The sequence below is a fragment of the Bufo bufo genome, chromosome 4 (assembly GCF_905171765.1).
Source record: "Bufo bufo chromosome 4, aBufBuf1.1, whole genome shotgun sequence".
Taxonomy (NCBI): Eukaryota; Metazoa; Chordata; class Amphibia; order Anura; family Bufonidae; genus Bufo; species Bufo bufo.
In genome coordinates, this window is record NC_053392.1 from 489,901,950 (window position 1) to 489,926,349 (window position 24,400).

At 42.6% G+C, this 24,400-nt stretch overlaps 1 protein-coding gene across 2 annotated transcripts in view; it reads right to left on the bottom strand.

Annotated features, from left to right (window-relative positions):
• The window catches only part of RASGRP3 (RAS guanyl releasing protein 3), a 168,917-nt gene that overhangs the window by 93,444 nt on the left and 51,073 nt on the right, over positions 1-24,400 (bottom strand). The window contains exon 1 of one of the 2 annotated variants that reach the window (XM_040429551.1): positions 17,785-17,985. The exons of the other annotated variant lie outside the window; for it this stretch is intronic. The gene's annotated coding sequence lies outside the window, so the exon portion shown is untranslated. Of the gene's footprint in view, positions 1-17,784; positions 17,986-24,400 lie in introns of those variants that run through there. 2 annotated transcript variants of the gene reach the window in all.

Genomic DNA, 24,400 nt, shown 5'->3' on the forward strand with positions numbered 1-24,400 from the left:
TACAGAAGAAATATTTACCACATTGGAAACATTACTATTCATCATAGGGCATGATTCCCCTTTCTGCGTAGTGCCATAGGTTTGGTCACTTTTGGAGACCTGGGATTTCCGCCACCTGTGGTGTCTTCTGCCACCCCGTCTGGTTCTCTGACTGTCACAGGGCCTATCCCTAAAAAAGGCTTAGTAGATACCGGATTATTGGTGGTCACTGGCCCAGGCTGTCCCGGCTGGGGGTGTTTTCTGTTATTCGGACGGTGTGGAGGAAACTGTCTCTGTGGTGTATCATTTTGCCATGTATAAATTTTGCCTTTAGCATAATCTTCGGCATCCCGCTGCCATTTTTTTCTTTTAGTTGACTCCTGTTCCTTAATAAATTTGGATAAGTGTTCCATGCAGTTATCATTATATTTACGGAATTCATCTGGTCCCAACATCGTTTCCAAAGCACTCTTAGTCTGGTCCTGCCGTGTTCTGCTATCAGCCAGTTCCTGTTGCAAATACTCCAAATTCAAAAGAATAATATCATATGCATATTTATTTGATATTTGAGTAAATTTCTGTGCATATGGAGAGTCACTAGGAAAAAGATTTGGTTTAAGCTGTGACCGAATTCCCCTAGGAATTCTGTGCTCCTTGAAGTATTGGCCGAGGGTCATCATATGGAGGTCAGTGGACACTATTTTCTTGGCGTCTGCCTCGAAGTTTCTCTTCAGGTCAATTAAAGTGGGTGTAGATAAAAATGCAGGCTCACTCACCAAACCCTGTAGAATCCTCTCCTCATCAGCCCTGGTGTATGTGAAGACATCAGGGGTATCCATAACGTAAAAAGGTGAAATAAATGAGTAACGGTGCAGGCTGGAAAAGTCCAAAATAGACAGAAACCAAAAACAGAACTCAGCAGCACAAGACAAAAAGCAGTGGGTGCAAGTCCTCTCAGCCGCAGGCTAAGACGGCTATAAATAAGTATAGATTCCAAAAACGAGGCAGCACTCCAATGGAAGTAAAAACGTGGATCCTTTATTCCCCTCTGTGCAACGTTTCAACCGTCTCAATGCGGTCTTTCTCAAGCATAACAAAAAAGGTGTCATCAAGGGGTATATATACCCATAATACATTGCAAATAATGAACGTGACAATTATATAATCTTCAGACCAATGAAGCATAAACCATACAATCCATGGTGTACAAAAAACAAAAGTCATGTATAGCCGAATGGTCTACATTGCATAATATATATCATAGTGCAAAACAGTGTACATATATATTTGATCATTATGATAACGATCAACTGAAATAATTGACCAATATCTAGTTAATCAAAAAAGTGTAACATCACCTGTGCAAATGAATAAGTGCATGTAGTTTAAAAAGGAACTCACACCGGATCGTATGGGACGGCGCGCCAAACTTCCGCGTCCTCACCGTCAAAGTGCGCATGTCCCAAGTGCCTGCCACGTCACCAGACGGACGCTCCAAGCCGAGGAGCCAGGCGTCATCACCATGGAAACGTGTGGGCACATGACCACAGCGATAGACACGTGACTCCTCAGGAGGACGCGCCGGGTAGAAGCACGCCCACAAGGCCGGCCCCGCGTCGCTAGGCAACAATGAAACATTGCTCCCCCAGCATCAGCAGTCCCGCAGTGTGTATCGTAGTCCACCCACCGGCCACACGGCAGGCACAGGTACCCGGGCACATAAGAAACGGCAGGAAAGGGGGAATTAACAGACGAGAGGAGAGAAAAAAGGAAGACACTGGCATCGCAACAATGAACTATGTGGGTAGAAGGACCAAAACCGGTCACTGTAGTTTGTATATTTATATATATAAATAAAAATCAGAGTGAACGTGGCTTGCATGAAGTATATCAGCACTGGAAATAAGTAATAACCCGTGCCATACTTCAAAAATAGGACAACAGGCCAGGGATCAAAAGGTCCCGCCGTTGTCACGGCAGAACCCCTGTTCCATGGAAGGCGAGGGATCAGAGACACGTCCATGCCACAGGTCCCAAACCCAGACACCGACCCTACAGTCCAAGATGAAATAAACAGACCACCACTCCAGATAGACAACATAATTATAGTAAACCCACACGTTACATGGCAAAGCCAATACAAATGCATCCAGGGATCTCTCCCATCATCATAATCCCAACATGGATAAGCAGAAGAGGGCGCATACCGTCCACAGAGAACGCCAGCGGAGCACCAATGATCTAAAGAAAGAAAGAGTAGAATATAAGCAATAAGACAGAGAATTATACATCTGTATGTAACAAATTGGTTATATATATCAAAAGAATGACACCAATACGGAATTCACATACACCAGGACACGACAAGGGGAGGGGCAACAGGGAATAGCTAAAAAAGCCACATCCTATACTACACTCCACTTAAAATCAACATTGAGACCATGGGGTCTCAGTGTGTTGAGACGATGGATCCATCTAAGCTCACGTTGTTTGAGAGCCAATGTCCTGTCACCTCCCCTTCTAGACAGAGAAATATGATCCACTAACATAAACTTCAAATCCTTCTCCTTGTGGTTGGCCTCGACAAAGTGTTTAGGCACGGGCAGATCTGCGGACATTCCCGTCAAGACTTTAGTACAATCTCATATTGGCCCTCGCAGGGTGGGTTCTTATCCCTGCCTTGGCTGCGTCAATTGCGCCTACATGACCAGGGGGGAGAAGTTTACTCACCCTGTTACGGGGATCCAGTATGGGATTGGACATTTCTTGACATGCAATAGTTCATATGTGATCTACGTGCTCTCCTGTCCTTGTGGCCTCCTCTATGTTGGGGAGACCACTTGTGACATGAAGGCACGGTTGAACAATCATCGTTTCTCCATTCGACAAAAAAGAAAAGATCTGCCCGTGCCTAAACACTTTGTCGAGGCCAACCACAAGGAGAAGGATTTGAAGTTTATGTTAGTGGATCATATTTCTCTGTCTAGAAGGGGAGGTGACAGGACATTGGCTCTCAAACAACGTGAGCTTAGATGGATCCATCGTCTCAACACACTGAGACCCCATGGTCTCAATGTTGATTTTAAGTGGAGTGTAGTATAGGATGTGGCTTTTTTAGCTATTCCCTGTTGCCCCTCCCCTTGTCGTGTCCTGGTGTATGTGAATTCCGTATTGGTGTCATTCTTTTGATATATATAACCAATTTGTTACATACAGATGTATAATTCTCTGTCTTATTGCTTATATTCTACTCTTTCTTTCTTTAGATCATTGGTGCTCCGCTGGCGTTCTCTGTGGACGGTATGCGCCCTCTTCTGCTTATCCATGTTGGGATTATGATGATGGGAGAGATCCCTGGATGCATTTGTATTGGCTTTGCCATGTAACGTGTGGGTTTACTATAATTATGTTGTCTATCTGGAGTGGTGGTCTGTTTATTTCATCTTGGACTGTAGGGTCGGTGTCTGGGTTTGGGACCTGTGGCATGGACGTGTCTCTGATCCCTCGCCTTCCATGGAACAGGGGTTCTGCCGTGACAACGGCGGGACCTTTTGATCCCCGGCCTGTTGTCCTATTTTTGAAGTATGGCACGGGTTATTACTTATTTCCAGTGCTGATATACTTCATGCAAGCCACGTTCACTCTGATTTTTATTTATATATATAAATATACAAACTACAGTGACCGGTTTTGGTCCTTCTACCCACATAGTTCATTGTTGCGATGCCAGTGTCTTCCTTTTTTCTCTCCTCTCGTCTGTTAATTCCCCCTTTCCTGCCGTTTCTTATGTGCCCGGGTACCTGTGCCTGCCGTGTGGCCGGTGGGTGGACTACGATACACACTGCGGGACTGCTGATGCTGGGGGAGCAATGTTTCATTGTTGCCTAGCGACGCGGGGCCGGCCTTGTGGGCGTGCTTCTACCCGGCGCGTCCTCCTGAGGAGTCACGTGTCTATCGCTGTGGTCATGTGCCCACACGTTTCCATGGTGATGACGCCTGGCTCCTCGGCTTGGAGCGTCCGTCTGGTGACGTGGCAGGCACTTGGGACATGCGCACTTTGACGGTGAGGACGCGGAAGTTTGGCGCGCCGTCCCATACGATCCGGTGTGAGTTCCTTTTTAAACTACATGCACTTATTCATTTGCACAGGTGATGTTACACTTTTTTGATTAACTAGATATTGGTCAATTATTTCAGTTGATCGTTATCATAATGATCAAATATATATGTACACTGTTTTGCACTATGATATATATTATGCAATGTAGACCATTCGGCTATACATGACTTTTGTTTTTTGTACACCATGGATTGTATGGTTTATGCTTCATTGGTCTGAAGATTATATAATTGTCACGTTCATTATTTGCAATGTATTATGGGTATATATACCCCTTGATGACACCTTTTTTGTTATGCTTGAGAAAGACCGCATTGAGACGGTTGAAACGTTGCACAGAGGGGAATAAAGGATCCACGTTTTTACTTCCATTGGAGTGCTGCCTCGTTTTTGGAATCTATACTTATTTATAGCCGTCTTAGCCTGCGGCTGAGAGGACTTGCACCCACTGCTTTTTGTCTTGTGCTGCTGAGTTCTGTTTTTGGTTTCTATATATATATATATATATATATATATATATATCTAGCATAGGTGCTTCTATGGGCTCCAACAGCTGAGGTGACCTAACTCAGAACCATGGAAAGCCAATAAGGAAAGGAAAAGACTAGATATATGCCTATATTAGGGGACATTAGCACTGCAATCTGCAACTTTTCTCCCATTCACGCCAGGTCTAAAAAAGCAGGCTTGGCATGGGCGGGGAAGGGGACAAGCCAATAGGCCCATCTCATGTACCATTTTCTACACCTGGTTTAGGCGTAAAAAATGGTCTAAAAATAATCCAGCAAGGATGCAGTCTTACATATCTCTGGTGGATCCACCGCCAGCTATAGGCGGTATTAAGACCGGCTTCTAAAACGCCGGTCTTAATAAATGACCCCCTGAATGTTTTCACTCTGGATGCTGATGAAGGTCACGTTTGAGAGGGCCCACCTGTATATGTTTTGCTATGGGATTTGTTAGTTTACACTGCAGTCTCTGCTGCACTTTTCTGCAGTGGAAGAATTGCATGTTCCAGATAAATGTGAATGGGATCTATTGTGTCAGTTATTTTCTACTGAAAACCAAATATAATCATAATAACACATTTTTGCTGTGATTTTTGCAGTGGTTTTTCCACTGGATCCCTAAAGGGATTATCCAACAGTATAAACACCCCCCGCAATGCCTGGGCCTTTCTTATGGAAGATACTTACCCTGTTCCCATCACCCACGTCCCTCCTGATCCCTGTCACTATCACGGCCTGCTATTGGCTGCACCCCCCGTCACCAAGTTTTTCGATCCGCGCAACGAGGAGAAACAGGCCGATCAGGGACGCGAGTGCCAGGGGCCAGGTTAGTATCTTTCATAGGAGGGGCCCCAGCATTGTGGGTGTTCATACTATTGGATAACCCCTTTAAAGGGAATGTATGACATATATGGTGTGTAGCAATTAAGCCAAATAAGCATACTTTTTTCTATTCTGTTTTATCTTGTACATCTTGTTTTGATTGTACATTTATTAACTCTATTTTCTGTACAAGATTATGGGAGCAGCCATCCTGACCGATTTTTCATTCACAGATATGCAGTACCCCAGACTTGGGGGTATCTACAAAGTTTTTTTATGCAATGTTTTTTTCATGTTCTTGTTATGCACTGTACACCAGTGGACGGGTATGTAGCTGGCAGCGGTTGGCATTCAGAATGGGACTAACTGTCCCTTTCATCCCCTCTTCATAGAAGTGGGCTGGTCCTACTTCCTGCCAGCAGGGGGAGTCTTAGCTACACTAGTGACTAGCTAGACTTATTTATGGTCCCAAACTGGTAGAACCATCACTTTTAAAACAGCATGCCTTTATATAATATGATGTGAAGAATGTGGATAGATAAATATTCATTTTGAATAACTAGCAATTGTGAAGACTATCCTTTAATATGACATATATTTCTGAAACTATAAAGGTATTCTCTAATTGCATTTATTTTAACCTTTGTAAGTGTTCCCAACCATTGTACACCCAGATAGTAATCAGACAGAATAATTGTTGTCTGCTTCCTGCATGTCATTGCTGGAAAACCGTCTTAAATTTGGGTTGTATACTAGAGGAATACAGAGAAAAGCTACAGAGTGACAAGTCTTATTTGTTACATTATATCAACATGTTACTTTTATAATAAACATATTTCTTATAACCGTAAAGGGATCAAATTTCTTCATGTTCCTTTTACAGACGCACCTACTGTATATCACTTTGCAGCGTCCCACTACGTGTGTGTGTAGGCACTGCTTAAAAGCACTTTTTACTCTATTACAAGCACTAGGTTGTTATGTGTAACTTTGCATTTGTGTATCTGCAAAATCCCTGTTAACAGGCTTATTAGGTGTAATTTATACATCCCACCACTAGATGGGGATAAAGTTCAGGTCCTATATATACCCTGGACAGGCCTAGTGAGAGGGAGGAGATCAGATCAGAACAGATTAGTTCAGGTCAGTGGTTAGTGGAGATCAGTTCAGCTGAGACCACAGGTCAGTGTGAAGATCAGTGTGTATATTGACACTGAGAGAGTGAAAAGGTGCAGATCCAGCACGTCAGCTCTAAAGAAAAGTTTTAGTCCAGAAAGGGACAAGAGAAAAGGAAAGATTCAACCTTATCCAAAGGATAAAAGCCGTAAACCAGGCATAAAGGACCTTTGGGATATTTTAGGTGAAGGATACCACAGCCTCCGGCAACCTCACCAGAAGTTCCACTGATATTGAAGTAACCCACTGCTCCAAAAACCACAAAACCTGACAAGCCTACAACAGTGGATTTGCAGAATTACCTCTGTATCATCTAAAGACTGCATAATTGTACTGCTGCAACTGAAAGACCTCTAAAGTAAAAGTTGTGAGTTGCATCTTACCACTGTCTACCTCATTATTACCACTATTGGTTGTACCACCATTAACGGTACTGGCGTCACGACAAAAACCATCAAGGGACTCAGCCGCAACAAGCACCCCTAACATCAAGGGCACCTCAACCACCATCTTGGCTGATGCTTCCTACCACAGAGCGTGCCCCGGAGGATTTCGTGCTGTCCACCTCAACACTGTGCTGCTAGCCCAAGGAGGCTTTCTGCTAACCGTGAGTAAACTGATGAACTGTGTGTTATACCATTTGACCCCTCATCAGTCCACCGTGCACCTCACGTGTTCCCCCTGCGACTGACTGGCTGCAACTTCACTAAGTCATTTGAAAAGTATACTATATATCATAGGACAGTGGCGGTGAACCTATGGCACGTGTGCCAGAGTGGGCACTCAGAGTCCTCTCTGTGGGTACGCGCGCCCCGGAAAAAGTCTAAGACGTACCAATATGCCTTACTGTGAATGGCACAGGCAGTGCAGCGATGCTAAGGCTGCCTGAAACAATCAATAACAAAGCTCCTTACAGAGAGGAGCTTTATTATTGGTCACTTTGAGGGGGCAAATGGAATGGTATTGTCAAGAGAAAGATAAGACACCAGACCCAACAATGCAGACAAGCTGAAGGCCACTATCAAAGCAACCTGGGCATCTATAACACCTCAGCAGTGTCACAGGCTGATCACTGCCACTCTGCATTGATGCAGCAATTAATGCAAAAGGTCAACATTTCTGCATTAAAAATAATTTTTTAATTGGGTATTTGGTTTTATTTGCTTATTAGTAATATTCTATTTTTCGGAGATACTGACTTTTGGGTTTTCATTAGCTTAAGCCATAATCATCAACATTTAATGAAATAAACGCTTGAAATACACCACTTTGTGTGTAATGAATTGAATTACTGAAATAAATTAACTTTTTAATGATATTCTAATTTATTGAGCTGCCCCTTTATTGAGATGTGCATAGAGCAGTGTGCTGCTACTTGTAGTCCTTGTTTGCTTTTGCATTGCAGCCATGGTAGCGTGCGCCTGAACTCCCTTTTTACACATAGTTTAGAGGTATGATCCAGCGAAGGTGGTGGGACTACTAGCAATGAAATGATCTACCTAAGGGCTGGGGCTTCTAGCGATGATACGATCCAGCTTAAAGGGTGGGGCTTCTAGCGATGACTGCACCCAACTAACAGGTGCTTAGCTGACCTGAAAGGATAGGCATGCTGTAGCAGGGCTACAAGTGGAGGAGGTCATATGATCGGCAGATGCAGCATCATGCCACATATTTGTACTCTTGCTCGTTGTGGTCATATGACTGGGGGTCAGAAAGGGGAGCTGTATCCAAAACTGGAACTACTTTAGTTAGTAAGTGAATTGTTTTATGTCTAGTTTTATATGGCTGCGCATCCCCTTTAATACAGGTCCCTCTAATGACACTAGGGCCACATTTAAGACTCTCAAAATGTGACAGTTTCACATCCACTGCAATATGTTCTACAGTATCTCACAAAAGTGAGTACACCCTTCACATTTTTGTAAGTATTTTATTATATCTTTTCATGGGACAACACTGAAGATACGACACTTTGATACAATGTAAAGTAGTCAGTGTACAGCTTGTATAACAGTGTAAATTTGTTGCCCCCTCAAAATAACTTAACACATAGCCCAACATTAATGTCTAAACTGCTGTCAACAAAAGTGAGTATACCCCTTAGTGAAAATTGCCAAATTGTGCCCAATTAGCCATTTTACCTCCCCAGCGTCATGTGACTCATTGGTGTTACAAGGTCTCAGGTGTGAATGGGAAGCAGATGTGTTAAATTTGGTGTTATTTCTCTCACACTCTCTCATACTAGTCACTGGAGGTTCAACGTGGCACCTCATGGTAAAGAACTCTCTGAGGATCTGAAAAAAAAGAATTGTTGCTCTACATAAAGATGGACTAGGCTTTGAGAGGATTGCCAAGACCCTGAAACAGAGCTGTAGCATGGTGGCCAAGACCATACAGCGGTTTAACAAGACAGGTTCCACTCAGAACAGGCCTCGCCAAGTTGAGTGCACATGCTCAGCATCATGTCCAGCGGTTGTCTTTTCAAAATAGATGTATGAGTGCTGCCAGCATTGCTGCAGTGGTTGTGGGGGTGGGGGGGTCAGCCTGTCAGTGCTCAGACCATACTTCGCACACTGCATCAAATTGGTCTGCATGGCTTTGGTCCCAGAAGGAAGCCTCTTCTAAAGATGATACACACAAAAAAAACACAGTTTGCTGAAGGCAAGCAGACTAAGGAACCATGTCCTGGTCTGATGAGACCAAAATAAACTTATTTGGTTCAGATGGTGTCAAGCATGTGTGGCGGCAACGAGATGAGGAGTACAAAGACAATTGTGTCTTGCCTACAGTCAAGTATGGTGGTGAGTGTCATGGTTTCCGGCTGCATGAGTGCTGCCGGCTGTGGGGAGCTACAATTCATTGAGGGAAACATGAATGCCAACATTTACTGTGACATACTAAAGCAAAGCATGATCCCCTCCCTTCAGAAACTGGGCCGCAGGGCAGTATTTCAACATGATAACGACCCCAAACATACTTCCAAGATGACCACTGACGGTAAAGGTGCTAGACTGGCCAAGCAGACATAAACCCTATTGAGCATCTGTGGGGCATCCTCAAACAGAAGGTGGAGGAGTGCAAGGTATCTAACATCCACTAGCTCTGTGATGTTGTCATGGAGGAGTGGGAGAGGATTTCACTGGCAAACTGTGAAGCTCTAGTGAACTCCATACCCAAGAGCGTTAGGGCAGTGCTGGAAAACAATGGTGGCCACACTAAATAATGACACTTTGGGAACAATTTGGCCATTTTCACTTAGGGGTGTACTCACTTTTGTTGCCAACAGTTTAGACATTAATGGCTGCGTGTTGAGTTATTTTGAGGTCACCCCAAATTTGCACTGTTATACAAGCTGTACACTGACTACTTTACATTGTATCAAAGTGACATATCTTCAGTGCTGTCCCATTAAAAGATATAATAAAATATTTACAAAAATGTGAGGGGTGCACTTACTTTTGTGAGATACTGTATATTGTCTGTATGTATGTGTCCTACTGTCTGGTTTTTATACTCAGATGATCCCCTAATTTGTAGAAAGCAAATCATTTCAAGCATGAGAGTTATAATGGTGCAGACTTTTTACAGGACTTCTTGTCAGTAATCTTATAGTCAGCATTTTCCCAAACTGAAATGACTGCCTATAGGGATCAACATGTAGGTTGACTCTGTGGGCCTAAGAGTGCAAAAGAGAGCGGCACTACCTTCCAACTTGTCACTTTATTATCACATCGGTGTGAATACATGCGACACGTTTCAGCTCAGGCACAAGCCATTTTCAAAAATAGATACTCCTAAAGTGAAATGAAACCATTCAAATAACCCGCCCGGCACCAGTTGATGACATTATATTACCATGGTTACAACTATATACAAAACAGAGATAATCTCCACAGAACAGTCCACACAAATCTTTTCCTATTGCCAAAAACTATGGAATCCAATTTAAATTCAATGTTGCAGTTGTAAATGAAATATACATATACAGTTCATGATGTAGAAGCTCACTAAATCCAAATGGAAAAGTAAATCAAGAGACATTTATAAAAATAAAAAATAAATTGTAATTCATATTCTCAGTTCAGGCCCATAGGATCCAGTTTTTGAAGCCTTTGGATCCAAAACGCTTATCTCTTTTTCAGTAGAAGTACAAGGTTGCCTCCTCTCCGTGGTTGTGCTACATATTCTATGATCTGAAAATGCAATTACACTCAACAGTGATGTCATAAAGATATGGTAGCTCAGTCACAGGCTTCCTCTAGATGAAGAGGAACGCATCCAAGCAAACGGTGATTGACCATAATGGGGAGCCACTAAGTATCTGCAGCTCTAGCAGGGGAGGACCTTGCTCATCCATGTATTACATAGCCAGCCATTCATTTGAACAGCCAGAATGTAATACTGCATTTCCCATACAGCAGCTTTTAGGCGGCCAGAGCTTTCCCTGGCAATAACGGCTAATCACCAGGGGTTCCTTGATTTGGACCTGCAGCAATCAGCTGACTTCTAAGGGGTCTAGAAGCCAAACCTATGATGATCAGCTGATCAAAGGGACAGCAATATTTAGAGAAGGGATCATCTTGTCACAATCCCTTTTATTCATTTTATGTTAAGAAAAAGTTCTCATATATTTGTGCTAATGGCAAGAAAGACAGTAATTCTAAACTTACATATTGACTGTCACAGAGACAGTAATAACATATAGAAGTTTCTTAAACCTATTACAACTGAAGATAGAAAAGATAAAGGTAAACTTGTAAGAGGAGGTATTTGACTACACAGCGCAAACTTCCTGTCCATTAATCCTAATGGAAGCATCCTGTGTTTAGCCTTTTCTCATGAGATAGCTGATAACATAAGAAAACGTCTGGGTTATCCCACAAAAAACACATTTATCACCTATCCACAGGACCATGAAATCAGTCATTAAAAAAGACCATTGAAGCCATCAGTAAAACCGACACCCCCATTCTAGAGGAGTTTGAATACACTGATGGTTACGCATGGTCACCTGGTCCATTCAGGGTCTGTGGGACTGATGGAGATAGCCAAGTGCTGTACTCATACACTTGCGGATAGGTTTTTATTTTCTAATTCCTTAGCCATCTCCCTGGCTTTGTTTGTTCTGATGGATCCCAGGTAAGGATTGAAGTATTCACATGTTGAGACTATGACTAAGCTCAACTACACATTATTGAAGCACGTAAAAAACTCTTCATATGTCATAGCATCATATCAAAGTTTTTCATTGGTCGGGCCAGAGTTTGAGTGCTGAGACCCTCACCGATCGCTAGAACGAGGAGAGAGAAGTATTCACATATCACGCTTTCTCTCCTCACTGCAGGAGATGGGCTCAGTAGGAAGTCTATGAGTCCGTCTCGATTCCGTCTCCTGCAGTGAGGCGAGAGAGCGCTCTGTGTCAGCGCTTCTTTCTTCTCATTCTAGCGATTGGTAGGGGTGACAGATCCGCTTCACGGATCAATAAGTCGCTGTGATATATCTTGAGTTTTTTCAAAGTACAGGTACACTTAAAGCAATAATGATGAGGGGATTTTGGCAAGCCCCCCCACACACACACTTGGCTGAAATTGTAAAGGAACAATGACTTACCTGCTTCCCGATGCCGACTCCCTGCTCCTTCTCCTCCAGGCCTGCGATTCTCCTTTGGGCTCCCTCGATGTCAACATTTGATATCTCCGCTGCCAATCACTGGCTGCAGCGTTCACTGGCCCCCCTTTAGTCATTACAAAGGGTCACATGATGCCAGGGGATCCGGTCTCAGCCATGGCCAGAGATTGGCTGCGATTATGTCAAACCGAATGTTGACATCGAGAGAGCCCAGAGGAGCATCATAGGTCTGGAGGAGAAGGAGCGGGGAGCTGGCGCCGGGAAGTAAGTAAGTAATCTATCCTTTATACCCCCCCCCCCCCCCCAATTCTTTCACAACCTCTTTAAACACCAAGTTTAACATACTATCAGCAATGACACTTGGCGTAAGCATTGAACATCCACTTGAAAAGTAAATACAAAAATGAATGCATTTAGGCCCAGTAAAGGCTCCTTATGCCAGGCATCCATTACACCCTTTCAGCCTAACTAGGCAATAAGTGTACTGACAATATCTACTGTTCTTGGCTTTTGATTATAGTATTCACTCTAGAATCTAGTGACTAGAAATTTCACTCAGTAACTTTGTTGAAATGTGCAGTCACTTGAGATATGTGCAGCAGCCCTCGTAAATGGATACGTGAGAAACTGAATATTTCAAAGGGACCCCTGGGTCATGGTTTCCTTTGGACCTACCCTTTAAACCTTTGAACATTTCCTTTTTTGTATCAAATTAAACAAGATAATTATTTATAGAAATGTTTAATTATAAAAAAAATTGTAGACAGTAAAAATAACAATAGGGACTTTGTAGCAAGCTAAGGCCCACTTCATATATATCAGGCGATCCGGCTCAGTTCCCATTATGGTATGGTACAGAGGGGAGCTGAAACCAGAACTGATCCCATAGCTTTCTATGGGATAGTTCACATACATCCAGCGCATCCATCATGACGCCGGATGTCAAACAGTGCCAGGCAGAAAAACGCTGCATGCTTCATTTTTCTGTCAGATGGTATCAGTGTATGGAAGCTGGACCTGTGCACATATAGTTGTGTCCAGCTCCAGGCCTAAAACAACTGGCAGGGCACAACTGATATATGTGAAGTGGCCCTAAACCAATAAAACCAATGCTGCTACCGAGTGTAAAGCTTGGTCCAAATATGTTGCGCTTTACAGGTTTTCTCTTCCAATAGAAAACCAGTAAAACTTTTTTTATTTTATTAAATGGAAGCACCAGAACCAGCATATGCTGCACCCCAACCATGCCTGATGGACCCAATTGACTATAATGGGGTCAGTTGGATTTCCGTTATAGTTTTCTCTATTCTGCCTAAAATAATACCTCTGCATAATCAGTAAATCAATACCTCTGCAAATCTGCGTTGGAGGCCCCTAGAGGAACCTCAGCTGCAGATGTGAACATTACCTAATACTGGTAAAATTACTATAGGGGAAGGTAAACCGAGGAAACAACACAAATGTGAGCAAACACTGTGTATAGGGCTTAATTTATCAAAACTCTCACCTTATCTAGTCTTATTACCCATAGCAACTAATCACAACGTAGTGTCCATTTTTCCAGTACAGATCAAACCATAAAAGCCACGCTGTAATTGGCTGCTATGGTCAGTACCCATTTATATGCATAGTATTTAACACTGTATAATAATGTTATTAGATTGCTGTTTTATGTATAGACTTAAGAGCTGCAGTTGGTCGATGTACAGTACGTTGGAATTATCTGAGCAGTGTATGTTGTCATTACTTTGGCATTGCATGACACTGTATTGTATAGCAGTGTACACACTGCAGTGGATAGTGGTAACAGCACTGCATGGCTTTGTAATTTAGGCAAATGTGTAGAATTGTTAATTGGCCATCGAATGCCACTGTTAATAGGGCACCATACAAAGGGCACTTCTAATTTGGCATTGTTTAATATAGTTATTTAAACAATATAGGGAGAGGGCACCAACAGAAGGTACCACACTGGTCACATCCAATTTAAGAAAGGCCCTGGTCGCAGTGCCCTGACAATCATCCCCAGTTTCGTGACACTGCCTATTGACATGTCAAAACACATTTTACAAACCCTTATTTATTTATAGTTGAACAGATAAAGCTGGATTAATGTTGACTGAACCTGTTGATTTTAGTGGGACCAGCCAACCATCTAATTAGGCCTCTTTCACATTTGCGTTGTCCGGATCCGGCGTGTACTCCACTTGCCGGAATTACACGCCGGATCCGGAAAAACGCAAGTGAACTGAAAGCATTTGAAGACAGGGCCGTCTTCAAATTGCGTTCAGTGTTACTATGGCAGCCAGGACGCTATTAAAGTCCTGGTTGCCATGGTAGGAGCGGGGAGCGGGGGAGCGGTATACTTACAGTCCGTGCGGCTCCCGGGGCGCTCCAGAATGACGTCAGAGCGCCCCATGCGCATGGATGACGTGATCCATGCGATCACGTGATCCATGCGCTTGGGGCGCCCTGACGTCACTCTGGAGCGCCCCGAGAGCCGCACGGACGGTAAGTATACTGCTCCCCCGCTCCCCGCTACACTTTACCATGGCTGCCAGGACTTTAGCTTCCCGGCAGCCATGGTAACCATTCAGAAAAAGCTAAATGTCGGGTCTGGCAATGCGCCGAAACGACGTTTAGCTTAAGGCCGGATCCGGATCAATGCCTTTCAATGGGCATTAATTCCGGATCCGGCCTTGCGGCAAGTCTTCAGGATTTTTGGCCGGAGCAAAAAGCGCAGCATGCTGCGGTATTTTCTCCGGCCAAAAAACGTTCCGTTCTGGAACTGAAGACATCCTGATGCATCCTGAACGGATTTCACTCCATTCAGAATGCATTAGGATAAAACTGATCAGGATTCTTCCGGCATAGAGCCCCGACGACGGAACTCTATGCCGGAAGAAAAGAACGCAGGTGTGAAAGAGCCCTAAACTATATGACCAGCTATAACTAAATAGAGCAAAGATGGCAGATGTTGCGGGAATGAAGGATTGAGCTGCTGGATTTCAACTTGCCGTCATTTTTTCCTTGGGAGATGAGCTCCTGGAAGAGGTGTCTGACATTCATGTGTGTGGGAGTGAAATCTAAAGAGTATGGCCAGCCTTAAGGCCCCCCATACACATTCAATAACTGTCAGCCAAATGATCATTCAGCTGACAGCTATCTCTCCTCCCTACTCCCTCCCGGCTTCCCCGAACATGTATGTGTATTCAATGGGAATAGCAGACAAAGCCGCTGCCAGACACCTCTAGTGGCAAATTATCTCCCAGGAGAACAAAAGGATCGGGCGAAAATATTTATTTTTGTCTGACCCTCCTCTCCCTCAATATCGTCTGCCAAGGGAGAGTCAGGAATATTGGCCGAACCTGCCGACAACGCTGCTGACAATACAGCAATGTTTACGGGGGCCTTAAACACTCATGTGCACACTTTGTATAATAGAATGAAAGAGGTTGTAAAAGGCATATCAAAGTATTAAAATACTAATAATAAACCTTTAACTCGCTGCTCCAAACCCCCTCTGTTCCAGCACCGCTGTTCCAATCCTCTCGGTCTTTGTTTACATGACTGCAGTGAAGATGTGCCCATATGCCACATGTGACTGTTACATCCAACTGGCCTCAGTGGTCTTATGTTGTATACTGATGAGGCTAGTGATTGGCTACAGCAGTCACATGTGATATATGGCACATCATTGCTGCAGTCAAAACCATATCTGCAGCAGTGGTGAGGATCGGAACAGCTGTTTAGGGGCAAAGGGGTTTCTGAACAGTGAGTATATTATTTTTTTTGTCATTTTAATACTTTCCCATGCCTTTACCATTATTTTTAATATTATATCAACTTTATGCTAACCTCACTGAGGGCAGTATAAAGTAGTGACAGAAATGCTGATTTCATCGGTGTGTCACACATCAGCTAAAAGTAAGTGGTTGCTGAGAACCAGCATCATAATCATTGCAGCCCAGGCCTGGAAAAGAGTCAAATCCACCTGAGAAGAGTCATGGTCAATTCACGAATTCTTGCTCTCCCTGCTGATGATTGACAGGCTTCTACCTAGTTTTCTCCCTTGCCTCTAGGAGAGAACTGCCAATCATCAGCAGTTGGTCGGGGAGAGGAGGAGATTAATGGATCCCTTTAAAGGGAACCTGTCACCTGGATTTTGGGTATAGAGCTGAGGACATGGGTTGCTAGATGGCCGCTAGCACATCCGCAATACCCAGTCCCCATAGCTCTGTGTGCTTTTATTGTGTAAAAAAAACGATTTGATACATATGCAAATTAACATAAAAGAGTCATATCTTACTTGTGTGACCAAAGAAGAGTCATATTTTCAAGCTCTGACTCATCTCAGGTTAATTTGAATATGTATCGAATCGAATTTTTTTTACACAATAAAAGCACACAGAGCTATGGGGACTGGATATTGCGGATGTGCTAGCGGCCATCTAGCAACCCATGTCCTCAGCTCTATACCCAAAATCCCGGTGACAGGTTCCCTTTAATAATACAGAATGCTATAAGTGCTTTTATTAAGTGCTCACAGTTAATGGCTAATACTTAGCAAAAGGGTTGCTCAGCACCACTAATTGGCTAAGAAATACAGTAACAATGTAAATGAATTTACACTGCATTGCTTTCCAGGCCATGTGTTGATGCTAACTTGCTGTGAAAACCTCTAGTGCTCACAGTATGGACTAAAATAGTAACATAATCTTAATACGTGATCTTTAATTCTCAAGTGGCAGAAATAAATTTCAGTACAGAAGCACGGGAGGAGCCGGTACACAGGTGCAAAGAACCATACTGCGACTTTTTGTTCAGTCCTATACACACAGTATACGTATAATATAAGATATATATATATATATATATATATATAACATAGGTATAATATAGGTGTATATATATAGAGTATGTGTAAAATTATATAAATAAATAAAAACACAATTCAATTTCTATTTCCCTTTTTTATAGGCAATACATGGAATGGCAATGTATTTGTAAGCACAATCATGAGACAGCCTCAAGCGCTTGGTATCCAGCATGATTAGCAGACAAAAAAACTCATGACTTGTTAAGAATGTACACAGTGTTGTAAGCAGCCCAGAGGTACTGCGAGCCGACCTAAGCCTACTTCACAAATCACAACAGCACAGATCCTGCTTTCCAGAAGTAAGCCTGAACTAAGTCGTTTGCAGTCATTGCCTATGCCAGCACAGATAAGAAAAAGTAAAAGTTTGTGATGCAAAGTTCTCAAACTACGCCGGAGGAGGAGGGGGTGCTAAAATTAGATGTGAAATCCGCCAAAAATAGTTTGTGGTCGCGTACTGGAGAATCGCATCCTTTTGTCACTTTAACTAATTCACAACCAAAAAAAAAACAAAACAAAAAAACAAAATGCATAGCAATCATATACAAGACGGATCTGCCCGTTGCACATTTATTTGATTGTGGCTGCAATGTTCTGGAGGATTGTGTGGACAGGAACCGAAAGAGTGCCACCATCGCAGGACAAAACAATAGGAAAATGCCTGGGTTACTTACGGCAATGCTCGGTGCGGAGGTATTCCACAAACATCCCAGCTTCTTGCTCACTTGCCAAGTGCTAATGTATGAAATGAGCAGCTGTTTCCTTTGAGCTTGTGCTGTGTCTTACCAAGTCACATGCCCCTCCTCTGGTAAATCTAACTGCAGACTTTGCCAGGAGGTCAACATTTTGAGTTTTTTTTTTTTTTTTGTTAAAGATTATTTTATTTTTAGATAGTCATGGCCTGAGCGGTGGCACAACACGACGTTATGCTGCAAAACACCACAGCAGGCGAGAAAAGGGTTTAGAATCACAGATCCTTCAGGAGCACCTGACGTGTGAAATGCATGTGACTATCATTATTGGCAATATTATTATTTTGCAGAACTTCTCTTTTTTAGCCTTATGCTCCAATTACTTTATGTAGTTTACGTCATCGTGAAATCCCTTATTCGTGTCACAATAATGTGATTCATCCATGTTAAATCTTCAGCTGTCGCAAGTCATATCTACTGTTGGAAGCCGAGGCAGTTACAGGGGAAGAGCGGCAGAAGAGAGGACATGTCCTCCGAGCTTCCAGCCTGCAGAGAATCTTGCAAAATAATTGGTGCAATGAATGGGGAGGTCTCTGGTTCGATATGAGCTATAAGGCTAGTTCTAGCTTTATTAGAAAGAAATTGTAATGTACTATATGATGTCTGATTTTAATTTTTTACGTCAATCATGACATAACCCCTTTAAGTGATTAAACACAATTGCTGACCAATAGAGGATATTATTTTAATTCATTATCCAACTCCAACTCCATCACCCAAAAGATGCGCTTGTGCATTTTTAAATTGCATTAAAAGTAGTGTTAAGAGAAGTGAGCTTCAGATGCTTCATCCAAAGTCGCTTCATTCAAAACTTCGGAATAATACTGTACGGAGATCCGTCTCCGTACATTAATTAGAATGTATGGGCTCAGATGAGCCGAAGTAAGGCTACTTTCACACTAGCGTTTTTACTGGATTCGGCAGGTTTCAGCAAATACGCTTCCATTACAGATAATACAACTATTTGCATCCGCTATGAACGGATCCGGTTGTATTATCTTTAACGTTGCCAAGGCGGATCCGTCAATAACTCCACTGAAAGTCAAAGGGGGACGGATCTGTTTTCTATTGTGGCAGAGAAAATGGATCCATCCCTATGGGCTTGCATTGGGGGTTATGCCGGATCCGTCTTGCTCCGCATCCCAGGACGGAAAGCAAACTACAACATGTTGCGGTTTGCTCTCCGGTCTGGGAACACAACTAAATGGAACGGAATGCATTTTGGAGCATTCCGTTCTGTTCAGTTCAGTTTTTTCCCCATTGACAATGAATGGGGACAAAACTGCATTTTTCTCCGGTATTGCTCCCCTATGACGGATCTCAATACCGGAAAACTAAAATACTAGTGCGAAAGTAGCCTAAGTTATTCTCCAAGTTGTGTGTAACTAGTACCTCGGAACAGAAGCCAAGTTTTCCACTTAAAAAATCAACTACCGAAGTTATTCAACAAAGTCACGCACAACTTTGCGGATAACTTACTTCGGCTCATCGGAGCCCATACATTCTAATACTGTACGGAGACGAATCTCCATACAGTATTATTCTGAAGTTTTGAACAAAGCGACTTCGGGTGAAGCATCCAAAGCTCACTTCCCTCAACACTAATTGAAAGTTTTGTTGTATTCATTGTGGACACCAGTCATATCATGGACAACTTCTTTCTGAGAAAATTCTAAATAAGTGGTAGACTCTAGTACCAAATGGTCTGCAAGTAAAACTGAAATCTGTAAACTTCTGCTGAGCCCCCTGGTTCCTGTTCAGGCTGGGCAAGGTTCTGTTAATACAATGGTAGGCTCATTCAAAGGTTTCATGAGTGAACCCCCAACATCCCCCCCACCCCCAACTCACATTTGTTGATTATCTTAAAATGTCTTCACAGTCTCCTAAACCACTGATCTGCCAGCTAAACCGTTTTTTAAATATGTTGGAAATTCAAAGTTATAAAACATTCTTTCATACTTTCATTATAATAACTGCCTCACCATCCCAACTTCAGCACCAATCCACTCCACTTTCGGGTTGGTTTTCGGGTTGGTTCTGACACAGAAAAGGAGTATTCCTCTTGTCTGTGTTGTCACATTAGTAATGACATGCTTGAAGAGGGGTGGCTGCCTGGCTGAGTGCAATAGCTAAACCAGCCCCCTTCTCTGCATCAGGTTTGACATGGGGAGCTTGCTTAGCAATTACACTGAGCCAGACAGCCAGCCCCCTTCAAGCATATCACTACTCATGTGCCAGCACAGAAATGGAGGACGTTTCCTTTTTGTGTCAGACCAAATTAGAACATGGAGCAGAACAACCATGAATCAGGACATCTAGGTCATTATCACAATTAAGCTTTTATTAGTTTACTTTATCAATTTGTATTTCAAACACATTTAACTAAATTTTAATCTGTTAAGACAACCCCTTTGAACATTGTAAACAATTATGTCTACTTGGCTATATTTTAGACACAATAATGAGACATTTTTGACTCACAGATGATGTCACCTCTGATTGGAGAATGTCACTTTCCCTTTTTTTCTCTGTCTGACCCAGACTGCCATGACAACTTCTTCCAGCCACATCTCCCAGTTTGTACAGTTTGTTGCTAATGCATATTTGGCTTTACTTTTCATTTATATTCTACTTTCACAAAAACTCTACATCCTACTTCTGCCCTTAATGTTGTGCCTGTTGCTTCCTTGTTATTGTACCTGCTATATTGCAAACTGCGCACAAATATTGTACTTGATAAATAAATGATAGCACTGCACAAATATGATACCTTGATAAAAGGGGCGATATGGGCCTGGCAGAGGAAATTAATTAAATACAATGCAAATAATCATATGGACTTAAAGGCTTTTGGAGGCAATTTTTATGATTGCATTTTATTTATTTTTGGCTAAAAATCATGTTTTCAATTGGCCTTTATTAAAAATATTCAGCCATATTCACAAAGGCTTAAGTGGTTTTCTAACTGTGCGACTAGTGCTTTAACTCTCGCTTTGTGCTGGTTATCTAATCACCCTTATCTCTAAACTACTAAGCGGTCATAAACATTTATTTAAGCCATATACAAATGGAAAATACAAATGTGATAGCACTCTACATCCAGCATTCTGCCCTGCCTCCATGCTGGATGAGGCATTGGTGTACATTTTGGCCAAAGTGTAATAAGCCACTCACCACGTCAAGGTCGCCTCTATTGAGTGGTCCCTAACACTACCTAGAACCTACCAGTAGCCATTTGGCTCCAGGAGAAGTATATGGTGGGCTCAGCGTGCATGTTGGTACTTGTATCCCTGGATCCGATGAAAGCTGTAATGGCACCGGACGGAGTTAAAAGCAGAGTGTGCTTGGCTTGCATGCTGACCTGCATTCCCTGGACTTTGTGTGGCTGTCATGGCCCATAAACAGGTAGGAACTAGTGTTAGGGACCACTCAATAGAGGCGACCTTGACGTGGTGAGTGGCTTATTACACTTTGGCCAAAATGTACACCAATGCCTCATCCAGCATGGAGGCAGGGCAGAATGCTGGATGTAGAGTGCTATCACATTTGTATTTTCCGTTTGTATATGTATTTCGCCATAGTGATGTGCACCTACATACAGGTTGTGCTGACCCAATCCCCCAAATTTATTTAAGCCACATTCTTATAATGAGTGTTAATAATGTCAGAGAGAGGAGATAAGGAGCCCATCAGCTCCCCAAATGACGGAAAAGTCCGAAAATCCACAGGCTTTCTACACAAAAAATGGATTCCATATTTTTAATAAAGACCAATTGAAAAATATATCATTTTAGCTCAAAATAAGTACAATGCAAAATTTTTTTTAAATGCCCCAAAAGGTGTACATAGCCTTTAAGTCACAATAATAGTCCAGCTCCTCATTAAAAAGTCCTATAAAACATATCTCTTTATTGTTTATATATTAATGAAAGTTATTAGAAATGGCACTGCTTGTTGTGTGTTGGCTGTTATCTCATCACACCACTCTCCTACAGGGTTTGGGTGTCTGGACAACTTCCTCCTACTTCACGTTATCACAATATACCTTGCTGTTTAAACCTTTTCAGACAAAGTCGTCAGTCTGTGTCTTATTCCCCTGATGATCCCATAAATACAAACTCCTGAATACAGGATAAAGACGTCAGAATAAAAAACGGATTCCAGAATAAATACAGATCCCAAAATAAATCCAGACCCCAAAATTAACTACAGACAACAGACTAGGAATGCTCTGAGCAGTGGCGCAGCCGCAGAGGCTCTGTTCCTGTTACTGAAGCAGCAGCTACGCATGCACCACTACACTACTTCAGCAGCACAGAAGTCAGATTGTCAGGGCCAGGCAAGATGTCAGTCAACAGACAGAAGGGAGCTTCTTCATCTCTGGGGACAGCCCCTCACAGGTGAAGAACTTTTGCTAATGAGATGAAGGAATCTCTAGAAAAAACTCACCCATTCGTACAACAGACCCCCTAAATACAAATCGTTGAATAAAAACAGATTCTAGAATAAATACAGAACCCAAAAATAACTACAGGAACCTGACCCCCTAATTACAGACCCCACGATAAATAAACACCTCAGACTAGACCCCAATGAAGACACCTGAATAAATTTGTACAGTACCTTATATGAAATACAAAACCCAGATCAAACTTTCTAAACAAATACAGACCCCCGAAATATACTCCCTAAATAAAGATCCCCTAAATAAAAACAGTTACACAGAAAAGCTTGCAGTCCGTTCTCTGGCTTCAGACCTTTACCATTTTTGTCATGTAGCCCTGCAGGTCCTCCAACAGTAATAGGCTCTGCAGAGGAAAGGAAGGATCATCATTGGTCTCTCTCCCTCTCTCTCTTCTGCCATGATACCCACAAACACTGTTGCCTTTGCTGCGAAGGTGCCTGATGTAGGTGCACTGTGTGCCCTATGTGAACACAGCCCTGGATCCTGGGCCTGCTGTCCTGTTTATCTGTGAGCCTATATACATTAAGAGACAGTGGCAGGGAAAGTGATCAAGGGTTGTTACTTTTTTCCAAGATTCCTCTCATATGTGTATTACACTCCTGGAAATGTATACCTCTTCTGGGAAAAGCTTGGTGAGATATAAGGAATCCAGGAAAGCTGACTTTTTCTAGCAAAGAGTAGTCTGCTATGGGCTTTGGTAGGTCTTGTTTTCAGGCCTGGATTTTTATGAAATGATGGGCAGGTTGGTAGTGGAGCCTATCATGTCCTTCCAGTTTGTGCAAGGTGCAAGATATATCTATCTATCTATCTATCTATCTATCTCATATGTAGCTATCTCATATCTATCTATCCATATCTCATATGTAGCTATCTCATATCTATCTATTGTAGGAAGGCGCAAGGGTCCGTCATTAACGGAAGATATGTGTCACCGAGATTACTGGCCTCGGTGAGGTAAGAGCTGGTAATTTCATGTGTCAGCGGCAGCTAGTACTGGCTAACATGGTTTTGCTATTTAGTATGGCTATAAAGCCGATCCGGGCCAGCTCTTACTGGGAGCAGCCAAAGTGCAGGGTGGGTGGCTTCTCCCCACGTTCCAGGCCGGGTCTTGGTTTGGGCTATAAAACACAGGCAGCACTGTCAGGTGGTGGGAATTTACTCCTCTCTGACAGTAAAGCTGTGGCAGTCTCTGTGTTGGGACCTGGGAGTTTGGTCCTGGGTAAAGGCCTGCTACCTTGTTGGCACGAGAGCATCTGGTTTCTGCTATGTCCAAGGACTATCCATGGTGTGAACAAACACCAGACTCAAGGTGACTGTTTTATCTTGAAACTGACTTTTTGTTTTGCTTATACTTATGTGTTAATAAACACAGAACTGTTTAAGTTAAAGATGTTGTCGTTGCCTCTATACTGCGTCCGCAAGCCTGTCTATCAGAGCAAATCCCCACACTATCTATCTATCTATCTATCTCATATGTAGCTATCTCATATCTATCTATCTGATATGTAATTGTATCATATCTATCTATCTATCTATCTATCTATCTATCTATCCAGGGCCGGACTGGGGATAAAAACCAGCCCTGGAAAAAGTTGCATACCAGCCCCACAGCATTGCGTCATTATTTACTTGTTTATAATAGGAGAAAGCATTCATTTTAAAACACATTTGTAAACACGAATATGAACTTTGCCCCACAATAGCTCTTTTGTAGAACCCCCATTGTTCATATTATCACAGTGTTTTCCCAACCAGGATGCCTCCAACTGTTGCAAAACTACAACTCTCAGCATGCTCAGACAGTGTTTTACCATGCCCTTTGACCCGCCCCTTTTTTGTTGGCCACCTATTTAATGATTGTTGCATGCAACATTTTACTTGACCAGCTATTTTAGATATTCTACTGCAGTCCTGTTACAATGCCCCCAATGAGCCTTTCGACCAAATAATACAAATATTTATAAAATCTCACCCATATGCTGCAAAAAATAAAATAAAATCTGCAATGTAAAATCGATAATAAAGATCAACTACAAACATAAACATATTTCACATAAAAACTTACAGTTACTT